The following is a 13,287-nucleotide window of genomic DNA, read 5'->3' as shown; positions in this document are numbered from 1 at the left end:
GGCAAAGTGAAACAGCTAGGAGGACTCTTTTTTCTAAAGTCCCATTGAGCTTTTGCCCTTTGCAACTCAGTGTGGCTAGAAGCTGCACACTGGCAGCTATACGGGCCCCTGTGAGATGACAGCCACTAAATATAGCCATCGAAGTAGTTTGTGTGACTACAGGATTAGGTACAGATTTTGCAAATGCCAGCAGTGCCTTAATACTGCACTAGAGAGGCATTAGTAACCACAGAGCATTTCTGTACCTAACTCCATAGAGACCTAGTAGGTCACTGCTACCACACTGAATTTTTCAGTCACAATTCACATCACATCCAGGTCCTCAACTAACCATTTGCCAAGGGCATCAGTGACACATCATCCTCTAACATACTGCTGACCAGTTTCCTCAGGGTTCAGCTTCATATGTGGCTCCTCTCCCCTCCCCAGCCTTTCTGTCCAATGCACAAGGAAACCCTTTTGCATGTGCAGAGGAGCCCGATCTCTGCTAGCCTGTTGGTGGTGACTTCTGCCTCCACAAGCCACTTGGGAATTAAAGTACCAATCCCCGATATATGCTCACGTCTTAGAAGAGAATATATGATTTTTTGCAGCGCTGCTGTATGCCTGGGGGAAGGAGCATTGCCTTGCACTGGGATGGACTGGCTTGCTGCAGCATCATGCCAAGGAGCTCATGCTGCTTCTGCACCCATGGCTGGCTTTGTCTCTGCCCTGAGCACCCTGCATAGGGAACCTGTAGCTGCTAAACAGGGCAAAGTGGCTTGAGAATGATCCTGTCCCACTGAGGCAAGGGGCCAGAAGTGACGAGAAACATGTACCTAGCTCAGTGGGAATTCTTAGGAAAAAGACTTAGCAAGGACAGCAGGATTCATCCCACTACCTCTGTGGGACTGAGATGCCTCATAATTGTGTCTCTTTGCCATAACTGTTTTCACAAGCTGCATGATTAAATTCTACTGTGTAATTGGGGTACCATAGTATTAAACTTTTTCATCAGTTTCTCTGCAATCTCTCTATTAGAGGATCCAAAATACTATCTTTACATTTCTGGTAAAAAACATTCATAAAACCTTCTGTTAGTCAATCTTGAAATAATATTGTTACATTTGTCATAAACACTGTTTGCTAACTAGTTGTCTCCTGAAAAGTGTGATTGTTTCAAATGTCCAAACTAGATGTTCAGACTAATTCCAAGCACACAGCAGTTTGTCAGATAATAAGATATTACATTGGTATGGCCTGTTACCTGAATAGATTCCAGAAACTGAGCACAAACCATGTTAGGAATCACTTCAGCTGTCATTGCTTAATGGTAATCAAGGTGAAATGAGGCAACTTTTAAATAGCGCAAAGTAAGATTGCATAATAATTTAGGTCAAAAAGTGAGTAACGTGTCACTTAACTGAGATGTTAGATGAGCAGAATATAGTGAATGTAGAACAGCAAATACCATGCATCACTGTCATCATTCTAGATCCTTTTAGACTAACCATTTATTTCAGTCCAGGTAAAGAAAAACATTAGCATTGCTGTCAGAAACAGTTTCCACAAAGATTGTTTGATGGCAAAGGATGCTTTCTATTTTGATGGGCACTGCTTAAAACATGTTTAGAGATACAAGGTACAATGTGTGTACATATATTGGAAAGCTGAAGAGTTTACTCTCTCATGAAGTCTAACAGCTTTAATAACTGCAATAGAAAGAAGTGATTCCTGCTGACTACAGAAAGATTTTTTGCCCAATTATAAAAGGGCATGTAATATCAGAAATTGAAGCAGGGCAGGCAAATTGAAGCAGGCTGTGGTTCTTTGTTTGTCTTTCCTTTTTGGAATGGCTGTGCAGCACACATGGATGAAAGCGAAGGGTCGTGTATGTGGCTGCAATCTCTACCATTTTTTCTTTTACGCCAAATCACACAAAAGTGTTCCAAACCCGGGCAAATTTTGCCACATATTCCTCATTCTAAGGAATTATGATTAGGTGAACTTGTTATTCTAGATAATGGTTTTACTGAGCCATCTTTTTTTTTATTAGTTACATGTTATATATCAGCTTGGCCAAGTATGCTGCTGAAAGAGAGTATGTTTCTACCTGGTTTGTATCTTTTGGTGACAATCTATGCTTTGGTTCTATGTCCTTCCAGCTTTGCATGAATCACTAAAGCACCAAATCCTTTACTTTTCAACAACTACCTTACTGGATGCAAGGCTTCCTTTGAGTGAAGCACCATAGCCACCTTGTTTACAAAGATAAGGCATAGGGCCACATGAAATTTTGCATCTAAACAAATAAATATGTTTATATGCAGCTTCAGTTCCAGATTGTAATTTTTATGCTGGTCTTCAAAATCTGTTTTGTTCTGCTTGCTATATCTTACAATACTTCTCTGACCTCCCGCTTCTTTACTCTCTTGCCTGATAACTGTACAGACAAGCATTGCCAGGATCAGCCTGAGAAGTAGCTTTATGTGTGCCTTCCACCCCAGAGTTTTTTTCAATAACATCCTGAACATCCTTGCGGCAATCCAAAATTAGGGAATTTCTTCAACAGACTGAAATGAGTTGTAGTGCCTCTATTCTCTGCTGGCTGAAAGTACCTGGGCTTGGGTCCAGACACCAGAAAGCTTTTTGGGGAGTGCTGTGTCTGTGCTTATGTACCTTTTTGCTTTATGGACTTCTGGGGTTTTTTTTACTGTCTTCAAGTGCTCCATAATGAAGGATATTTCTGCCTTTGTTTATTCCAGAGTTTGCTGGATCCTGATTTCAGCTATACTTGTCTACATCAGAAATAATCCCAATGCAGTAATTCCAAATCTCCTCTGGTGTCCCTGAGATCAGGTCTGACTCACTTCTCCTATACCTAGTCTTTAAAATCAAATCTGTTCTTTTTCTCTTTAAAACTGTCATTATGTTCTACTGTACTTTAAAGTGTAGTATTACTTTGAAAAAAGCATAAAAATGACATTTCAGCGTTCTATATTTGTCTGACAGTTGTTTCTGTTGCAGAAGTGCTCATTTTATAAGTTAAAAAGCTGTCTTTCCTAACACCTAGCCCTGCGAAATGCACAGGGTGTTATGATATGAGCTATTGACACACCATCATCAGATTCTGCAACCAGTGTAGGCCATCTTATATTGTAAAGCCTCTGTCTGTTTGTACCATCCTGTCTTCTTCAAAGCATGCCCTTGGTGACATTGCCAGGCCCTTTGCATTGCATAAACATGTTACAGGTCTAAAGGATCATGTTATGCAAGGAAAACGTACACCGCAGAACAAAATGCAACTCAGGCTTTGCGTTAGAATGGCAGGAATAACGAGTATTAATAACAGTAAAACTTTACTTCTCTTACTAGATACAAGCATAGACCCACTTGAGGTCATTCTTTGGGGGCCAGGTTTGAGGCATAGCACTTTTAGCATAGAGATCTGGTCACCATTCTGCTACATGTACCAGGAAAGCCTTTATTTGATCTCAAAGGAGAGTCTAAGAAATTTAAAGCAGTACCTCTCAGTTTTGCAGAAGTGGTGATCTGTTCAGCTGCTTTGGCAGGAAATGTGTTGCTATAAGGGTGCATAGGTAGCAGTTGGCCAGGGAAGGGGTTAACTGAAAATGGTGGATGTGGCACATTATGGCACCAAGCAAACTTCCACATATCCTTGCAGTCAAAGGTCTGTCTTTCATTTTCTTTTACAAAATGTATCAAATAATTTGGCATTAAAAGTACAACTTTTGTCATATTGAGAATAACAACGTGTTATAAGACAAAGGAACAAAGGCTGGAAGTTGAGGGAAATTAAAAAAAAAAAGAAGAAACAAAGAAAAAATGAAGATGTGAAACAGTTGTGTTTAGTTTGAAAAAAAACCCAAACTTCATCTTTCCCCTCCCTCCTTGTCTTTTTTTTAATAGAATTGAAAATGCAACATTTGGAAAAATCTACATGTGTCTAAATTTAGGCTCTGTGTTACTTTACTCTGCATTTCTTTATCACACTTTAGTCATCCATATATCATTTTGTAGAAAGCGTATGTGGCAGGCTGATGCTTGTCTTATTTTATAAATATTTATTACCCACTGGTGTGTTCCTATCTTTGAAGTGACATCCACTTCTCCTTTCCAGTCTATATTCCCTCCTTTTCCCTATTAAAAAACCTCTTGTCAAACAATTTTGTTTATGTGGAAATAGTATGAAGACTATTTTAATTTTGGTTTTAGCCTCATCTTTGTTTTAGCTTGCCTTGATTCCCCCCTCCGCACCCCCCTTCCTTTTCTTTTTAGATAGTGTAGGCCAGCAATAATAATGTAAACAACATAATCCGTGTTGGTGTTGCATGAATGCAGCAAGGCAAACCTGACCATTCATAAGATGATTTGCCCATTGGTCTGTCTCCCCAGGGATGCATATGGCTTGTGCAATTGAAACAGCTAGGAGGACTTGAACTTGAGTTTGAAGGAAATAGTGACTGGCCTTTGAAGAAAGCACAGAGATAATCATCACAGCCTGTAGCTGCTCAGCCATGAGGATAATACAGTTTTGTGATTTAACAGGAAGGGATCTTAAAAATATGTATTTAAAAAAAAAAAATGACTGGCTGCATCAGAAGGATAACCAAGCTGTCTGGTTTGCTGCAGCGTAACTGTATTTTTGTCTTGTGGTGTTGAGTGAATTCTCTCTGTATACACAAGATCAGTGTCTGCTCATAACCTGATCCTCCGTGTTGTTCTACCAGAGAGAGTGTGGTATTATACTGAGGTAAAAGTGACATAACTAATGGAGAATCAGCAATTAGCTTTTCCAATCAGAAACATGATGACCTAAAAATTATGTTTTATTTTTCTTCCCTCTGTCTGTCCCTCTAAGGAAATTGTATGAGGAGAGTTTGAGTGAGCTGGGCTTTCTCAGCCTGGAGGAGAGAAAGCAAAAGGAGGGCTTAATTGCTGTCTTCAGCTACCTAATGAGAGTTTCTGTTTTACCCTGAAGTCTGCCATTCTCTTTTGATACCCAAAACCATGTCTGCATTTTCCAGCTATTCCAACTGGTCTAATAAGTCACAAACTGTGTCTTGCTTAGTAATCCCTAATGTTCAGCTTGCTTTTCTTACCAATTATGAGAATTTAGCTGACACTGTTCGTTATAATGCTCAAGTCCCTTTCCCGAGAGGCAGCTTGCTTCTATGCATGTGAAGTCGGGATTGTTTTCTCCTGCATGTGTCCTGTGTTACCTCTGTTACTTTACAGTTATCAATACTGATTTTCAGCTGCTCTTTCATTATTTTGTGAAGTTCTTCTGCAATTCCATGCCACCAGCCATTGCCTTTGCTATTTTGATTGACTTAGTAATGTCAGGAGACTGTCATCTGACTTTTCATCCACTTTCCAGATTTTTATGCCCATAGCACAGACCTTAATGCAGAGCCAGACACTAATGACATCTCTCCATTTCATTCATCTCTTTTAATTAAAACTATTAGTTATGTGTGTGCTGCCTTCTTTATCCCATGATGGGTTGGTTTCTTTAGGAAAAGTTAGTGGGGGTCTTTATAAATTCCTCCTAGAAAATCCAAGCTGACTATATCAGTGTGTTTTCCTTTCCATGAACTTGTTGATTCCTTCAAAGAAATGAAACAGATTTTACACCTACAAAGCACACATTGTCTCTTACTGCATTTATCTTACTTGACCTTTTAACTCATTCTTAGATATTATGGATTTTGCAGGGTACTCACCTTCTTTTCTAACCTTCTGTAACATGTTTTTAGAATTAACTTGCTGACATTTCTGTTTTTTTTCTATTTTTCTCACTTAAATATGACTTTATCCTGCTGACCCATCATACTGGATTTTGGGGGTCTTTTTCAGTACTGTGCCTCTAATACACTATCCTTAAATAGTCTGCAAGCTCCTTTGAAATGTTTTACTCTTTCAGCTGTCCCTTCTAGTTTCTTGAAGTTTTCATAAGTTTTTGCAGTTTCTCTTTCTGAAAACGCACTCTGCTGTAGCGGAGGTAGGTAGATAGAAAGACGGACAAGTATGACTTACCTTCTCGCTGTAACAAACCTAAGTGTGGTATAATTACTGTTTCAGAACAATATTTTGATAACAGATTCTTGGGCCAGGTTCTGCATAGCAGTTTGCTTCTTCTCTTGTGGATTCCCTGCCTAGCTGCTCCCTGAAGAGGTCATTTGTGACACCAAAAATTTAATCTCTGCATCATGACCTGATATGGCAGTTACTGCATGGGAGTATTTGAAACCACTCCTCCGCTGCTGCATTTCCTCTCCCTGCAGTCGCTCTGCTCTTCCCCAGGTACTGCAGACCCTGAGAATACCGGGGCTGGGTCACTGGCAGGGCAGGTCTAGTACTGGGCTTCTTCTGTTTGGACCTGGAATTTCTATCCACAGAGAATGCCTCTTATTTGTTGACATAATTAACTTATTTATCTGATCTCTGTCCTTCCTGCCCAGACATGTGGGGGTGGCATAAAGCTCCTGTGCCTGAGAGTATTTTCTTAGCCTATGGTAATACGAATGGAGAAGCGAAGCCTAAAGCCTAAACCTAGAGACAATTTCGCCACACCAGCTGTGTACAAATGACCAGGCTGTCCACTGAAAGCGTGAGAAAGGAGTAGGATTTGCATGGAAAGGTATGCATTTGAAAGCATGACAAATTTAAACCTGATTCATACTAAGGTAACTTGCCAGTGATGAGACAGGTCTGAATTGCTTCTGAGGGTTGTGTCATGCGCTAGAAATTTAAAAAAATTGAAATAGTTTGATTTGTCACTTGTTAACCAATCTATCTGCCCAGTCTTTAGATAGATTTGTGGCCTCTCTACACTCTCAGTGTGGCAAAAGCAGTGAGTGTCTGATGCCTGAAAGTGATGCTACACCTTCTTCCTGCATTGTGCCATTTCTGAGGCTGGCATGACCCTGGGAAGGGCTGTGTCAGTGAAGTAGAAGACACACAGCTCAGCTGAGAACTAAGATTTAGACCTTTGAATGGGCTTCTTTTGTAGAAAGACCCTGTGAAATTGCATTCTGTAACTGGAGATTTTTCTACCTCTACCCTGATTTAGGTTATCTTCACATTTTTGAAAGGCATTCAACTCACTCTGATAACTCTCATATGCGGTTCATTGAAGTGCCCACGTCATCTACCATCTTACCCTTTGCTCTTTTATATTCAGTGATCTTTCTTGAAAAATAGGACTTCTTTTTACTTTCAGTTAAGCCATCCAGGTCTGTAATACCCTGCTGACTTCATTAAGGTCAAGTCCAGGCCTATAAACTGCATCCTAATGCAGCCATAAGAGGCATTCTTGTGTGTGCATAAATTGTGGAGGAGCAGTCTGCTCAAGAGTCCCTCTAGGGACCTCTGCTAGTATCTCTTGCCAACTTTCCTCTGAATGTTTTTCTTGTTTGAATAAAGCTGCTATGTTGTTTTTGTCTGCTGTTATATGAAATTCTGGAGGCCATAACTCTGGTGATATACACTTCTGTCTTCTCAGAAACAGAGTAACTTTCTCATGTAATAGAGACTGGACGAGTCAGACAAATAATTGTTATGCTGCTTCCTGATGTGGTGTTGTAATGTGTACACTGAATTAGCCACTGTGTCCATAAGCTGCAGTGTCACTATTCAAAGACAAAATAAACCCATTCCCTCTCACAGCCCTCGTAAGACAAAGATACATAGACAGTGTGTACTCATGTGGACCTTTCTCCCAACCCTTCCATTTTGGCTGCTCGGAGTTGCTGGCTGTCAGAGGGGAAAGGGAAACCTCACCATTCACTTAACTCTGTCCTGCAGAGAGGATTTGGAATCCTCTAGCAGCTGATGATTTTCTGCACTATTTTTCCAGTCAATGCAATTCTAGCAAAGTTGATGAGAAGCAATAGTAGACAGGAGAGATGTGATCGAATGGTGATAATGTGTGATATAGCTCTTTTGAAACCATGACATGCCCAGGGGTCATAGAAGCTGGGCGGCAGGTATTTGCAAGCCATGGATTTGATCACTCTGCTATATTTCTATCAGCAGCATAAGGCAGGACAGTCACTCTGAGCCCTAGGCAGTACTTGAAATCAGTCTGTGGTTGTATTTCAGGGAGACAGACAAACTTAAGTAAGAAAGGGATCACTGAGGGCAGCCATTGAGACTACAAAAACATAGACTCTGTTAGCCCTGTGACAAGCATGGAAAGAATCGTGATATACACTGAAAGTAGCCCAGTGACTCAATAGCCCAAGAAGCAGTGTGAAGATGCTCCTCTAAGGTAGGAAATCCACACTGAGTAGACACTATCTGCGTATCTGTTTTGCAAAATCATTTGGTGTTATCTGCCTTTGTCTGTATATCATTAGCTTGGTTTAATTTGTTTAGGACAGGTTTTTTTCAGTTTCAGCAGATTGTTCTGCTCATGCAAAAGGCAGCTTTTAGTTCTCCACTGTTCTTTTCAGATGGGGCATTTCAACAAGCCTGTACAATAGCAACTGTTCTCGATAGCATTCTTAAAAGAAAATCAAATGGCTGGAGAAAATGGAAAAAATCTGGATTACACCATCCAGTACTGCACTTTTTGTCATGCCAGAGAAAGGATAACTCCCCATTTTACACCTGAAGTATAAGCTTCATTTATACCAGGTTAATACAGTAGCAGTTGGAATCAAGTAGCCCTTATGATTTTATTCTCTTAGAGCAACTTCCAAATCCAGTTGGATTTGTTCTTGCTGGCAATAATAATAATAGTGGTCATAACAAAGGAAAGAAAGCAAATACTCAATCATGTCTTAATTATATCCAAAACAAAGGCTTTATCTAGTTCTGATTGCACTGATTTGTTGAAAACTTATTCTCAGTAAAAGGAAAGCAATTCAGTTCTCCAGCCTTTGTAGAAAGGCTTTCAGTGCCTGATTATTAAAAGGCCTGCTTACAGCTGAGCGCCATGCAAATAATCCATTTAAAGATCAACCTCAAAATTCTTGTTCCCTGATTCTCACCCCACTGGAATGTAGCAGGAGTCCATTTATCACTGTAGGAATGCAACGACTGGTGAAAACCCTTCATAAGTTCACGACTTTCAAATATGAGGATATTCAGATAATTTCTCACTGAGACCAGGGATCAGCTGCCTGTAATCAGGCCTCTTTGATCACTTCATCTGACTACTAATCAATTTATAAACTAGCGCATGTGAACTGACAGCCTTGCAATTTTGTTTCGGTAACACAAATTCTCCTTTTATCTGTGTAAGCATCTAATTCTGAGTTATTCAAGGGAATTGTGGTGATGGTAGTTGAAGACCTAACAGCCTGCAGGCAAAGGGAAGTTGCAGTTGGCTTTAGCTTTTGTACTTGGTGCATTTCACAAGGAGAAGTGAACAACCTAAAATTCCATTACATGTAGGGCCATGAATTTGATGTTCATTTAGTGTGGTCACACCAAAGAGAAAAGCATCACACTGTTCAATCCAAAGAGGCACCCACATGTTTCACCTCTAAGGTTAAATTTTTTCTGTTATTTCCCCAGCTCCCGTGACTTTCCCAACCAGGAATGCACATTAAGGGACAATTACACAATGCTTGGTGAAACTCCCTTTATTTATTTCACTTGTGGTGTTGCTGCTGTTGTATAAGAAAGAGCAAAATAACAAAAAGAACAAAGTAAAATAAAATAGTAGCTGACCCAAACATTTTTAACACGTTGAAAACCCCTTCCAAATGCAAAGACTCTTTCTTTCTGCCTTTTCTTTGCATTGATTTGCACAAGCATTTTCTCTGTGAGCCAAATACAACTCTGGTATAACTTCACTGAAGTCACTGGACTTACACCAGAGGTGGTTTTGGTCCTCTGTCCTGGGAAAATACAGTAGGAATAAATTGGTCACGCAGGCAGAGTGTCTGGCAATAAGTGCACTGAGTGGTCCTGGCAAACCAATAGGAAAGACCTAAAATAAAAATCCCAAACAGGTCTTTTATTTAACATAGGGCCTAAGAATCTACCGGGAGCTGCTGAATACTGCCCACTAACTGTACAAAGTATAGGTAGCATGCCTTCCAAATATCAAAATACCAGACGGAATGCCGTGAAAATAAATAACTTCTAATATAAACAAATGAGAACATATCAAACTGTTACCTCTTTAAACATAATGTAAATAAAAAAAATACCAGTCCTTCTACACAATAAATATTAAGAAACCATTGACATAGTTGAAATGTACTCATATAAATTAACAACTTTAATTACATTAGCCAAACAGACATTGGTTAAAGCACTGCATGTAGTATGCAAAATAATAATAATAACAATAATAATAATAATATCAACAACAAAACACAAAATGATAAAAACAAAATAGGTTTCATAATATCTTGGCTTTCATAATTTATATATATATGTATATACATATATATATAGTTGTGTGTATATATATACTGTAGATATATATATAATATGTATATATACATACATATATATATCTTCAACCCATCATCAATGTATTGTTTTTGAAAGTATTTAAATACAAAGAAACCCATTGAGAATTAACACAGATTCACTATATCTCAAAAAATAAATAGCTATATAACCCAGAAGTGTTGTTTGTTTCTGCCCATGAAAATGTTGCTTATAGTTGTTCACAAAAGGTCAAATTATTATTTTATTTACTCGTACTGAAAACCTTTTTACTCCACATGTAATGCAGTGAGAGCAGATGGGGAGTAAAGCTTTTTTCAGTGTAGGGAAAGTGATTAGCATCTGATTCTTATACTGATGCACACTACTGACATGAGGTTTAACTTAAAGAACTTAATCATTTCCATCACATCTCTTCTACCTACACTCCAGAAATAGATTTTGCTCACTTTATTGATGCTGACTGGTAACTTTCTAGGAAAGGAGACCCTCTGAAATCAACAGCATTGCTTACAGAGTAAGGCACTATTCCACACAAGTAACTATAGTCCATAAAAATTTTCATTTTGCACATAGACTTTACAGATGCCTGAACTTCTCCGCCTCAGAGATATTGCTGCTAGCCAATATGTGGCCTTGTGGTGTCACAGTTAAATGAACTTGATGGCTTAAATCTCAACTAAATACAAAAAAACCAGGTATATATAACGGAGTCCTATTTTGCAATGATTTGAGAAGAGGCTGTTTCTATTGAAGTCAATGACAAAACTCCCATTTCATTCAGTTCTACAGTTTTGAGCCCGAGATCGATATTCTGCTGTGACATAGGAGTGCAGAATAATTTTAAGCATCTGTAAGCATTTGCTTTTGCTAAACCCCAAGAATACAAATACATTCAGCCCTCCCAAAGAAACATCTTAATGTTCACTTCTGCCAGTTTCTTAGGCGTTGTATCCAGTGAGCATCTGACATGGAGAGGCGGAAAGACAACCAAATGTGGTCAACTGTGAAGCAAGAAGATTGTGGAGATACTAAACAAATACATTCCTGTGATTAAATGTATACTGAAAATACATTTTCAATATAAACAGGAAGTAGGTTATATGGAAGGAATGTGTTAGTACTTAAAAGCCTCTTTTTTTTTGGTATAGTCATACCTGAAAGAAGTAATTTTTGAGACTGCATGCCCTTGAACAACTGTTTAAATATGGTAACAATTTCTAATGCTATTTTAAGTACATGCAGATTTAATTAAATCAAATTATCAGGGGTGGGGTGTCTTGTTGGAATCAGTCAGTCTTGATTAACATCCCGATTTCTCATTTTATTTTATCATATATTTTTTTCATTTCCCCCTACTTTAAATAACTCTGACCACAAATCAAAACCCCATGACTGAATCTAGAGATTGGAGGGAGAAACCTTTAAAATTTGTCACTAGTATCCACACATAAATGAAAGCTAAAAAGCAGGGCTTACAAACAGTTACTTCTTGATTTGAAAACCTTCTTCTGTTTTTGTTGTCTCTATCATGAAACATGCTCACCACATCTAAAATCCAATTTTCTTTCCTCACTTGGAAGTTGTCTCCGGCTAGTTTCATGTTTTCCAGGGTCACTCCCTACTCATCACATAAAAGCTGGTATCAAACTCAGCATCAGACTTCTTTTTAAAGGCTATTTCTGCTTTGACCAGGAAAACCATGAGCCTAAACTTACTCTGCTTGCAGCCAATGGGAGTTTTGCCATTGTCATTTAGGGGAAGGTGCTGGGATTTCAGGTCTCCAATGCTCTCTAACTAATCATCACACTTGAGAATAATTTTTACCAACGTGAGCCATCTCACCTACTTCCCTTGCCACTACGTTACGCGATCAACCATGATGCAAGCAGCCTGGTTTAAACAATTGAATTAAACAATATTGGATATGGTGCCATTCATTCAAAATCCTTTCTCTCCCTTCACACTGCCCACAGCAAAAGGAACCTGTGATTCATCCTGGCTTACCTTTACTCATGCAAGTAGTTTTACTACTCTTGTAAGGAGACCAGTAGACGTCAAAGAGCCTGTTGACGTGAGAAAGGGTTCTGGGACAATATGCATCCAATTTTAAGGCCAAGTCTAAAGCCCAGTGAAATAAAAGGTACTGTCCTCAACAACTGTCACAGACTATGTCCCTGCTCCTGCTGTTCCAGAGCCTGGCACTACTGCTAGAAAAAACAACAGTAATTCTGCCACTTGCTTCAAATGAAGCAGGGTCAGGAACATGTTTTGTTTAAGTTATAAGTTAGTTGTGCATCTTTTTTTTTTTTTTTTTTTTTAAATTTTCCTATTAGCATTTGGTATCCCTCCCTTTCCCCAGGAAGAAAACACAAAAAAACCAACAAACTTCTGCAAATAATTTAAATCAGAAAGCCTTGATATTTTACAGAATACTTTAGTGACAAATTTAGTGTTTACCCAATTGTTATAATTTTTTAATTTTTTTTTTTTTGCAAATTGCAAACAAGTCTGTAAAAAATGCATTGTATAAAAAGTACATAAATGTATAACCCATTAGCTGTACTATGCAATCTAAATACTGTGGAATAAATTAGATAGAAAACTTAGCTATAAGCATGTATGTTGATATCTATTCAACGGAGGAAAGGGCTTTTTTTTTCTTTTCTTTCTTTTTTCTTTTTTTTTCCTTTTTTTTTTTAAATCTCTATTGATACGTACAAATACAGACATGCGCCCATGCGCACATACATATGCACACACAGAGAACACCCACGCACACATGCACACACGAACAGTTTTGGCTGACAAAAAATGAAGGCCCTGATTACACTGTTTAAACATAGTTCTTGCCATGAAGGTGCTAACACG

General features: G+C 38.7%; 1 long non-coding RNA gene across 4 annotated transcripts in view; it reads left to right on the top strand.

The window, feature by feature from the left end:
• Positions 1–13,287, top strand: part of LOC140648105 (uncharacterized) — a 287,285-nt gene that overhangs the window by 149,061 nt on the left and 124,937 nt on the right. The gene's annotated exons all lie outside the window — the stretch shown is intronic.

This window comes from Ciconia boyciana, chromosome 2, assembly GCF_034638445.1.
Source record: "Ciconia boyciana chromosome 2, ASM3463844v1, whole genome shotgun sequence".
In the NCBI taxonomy this organism is placed as follows: Eukaryota; Metazoa; Chordata; class Aves; order Ciconiiformes; family Ciconiidae; genus Ciconia; species Ciconia boyciana.
The sequence above is the reverse complement of the archived record's forward strand: the minus strand, read 5'-3'. Positions and strand labels throughout refer to the sequence as shown.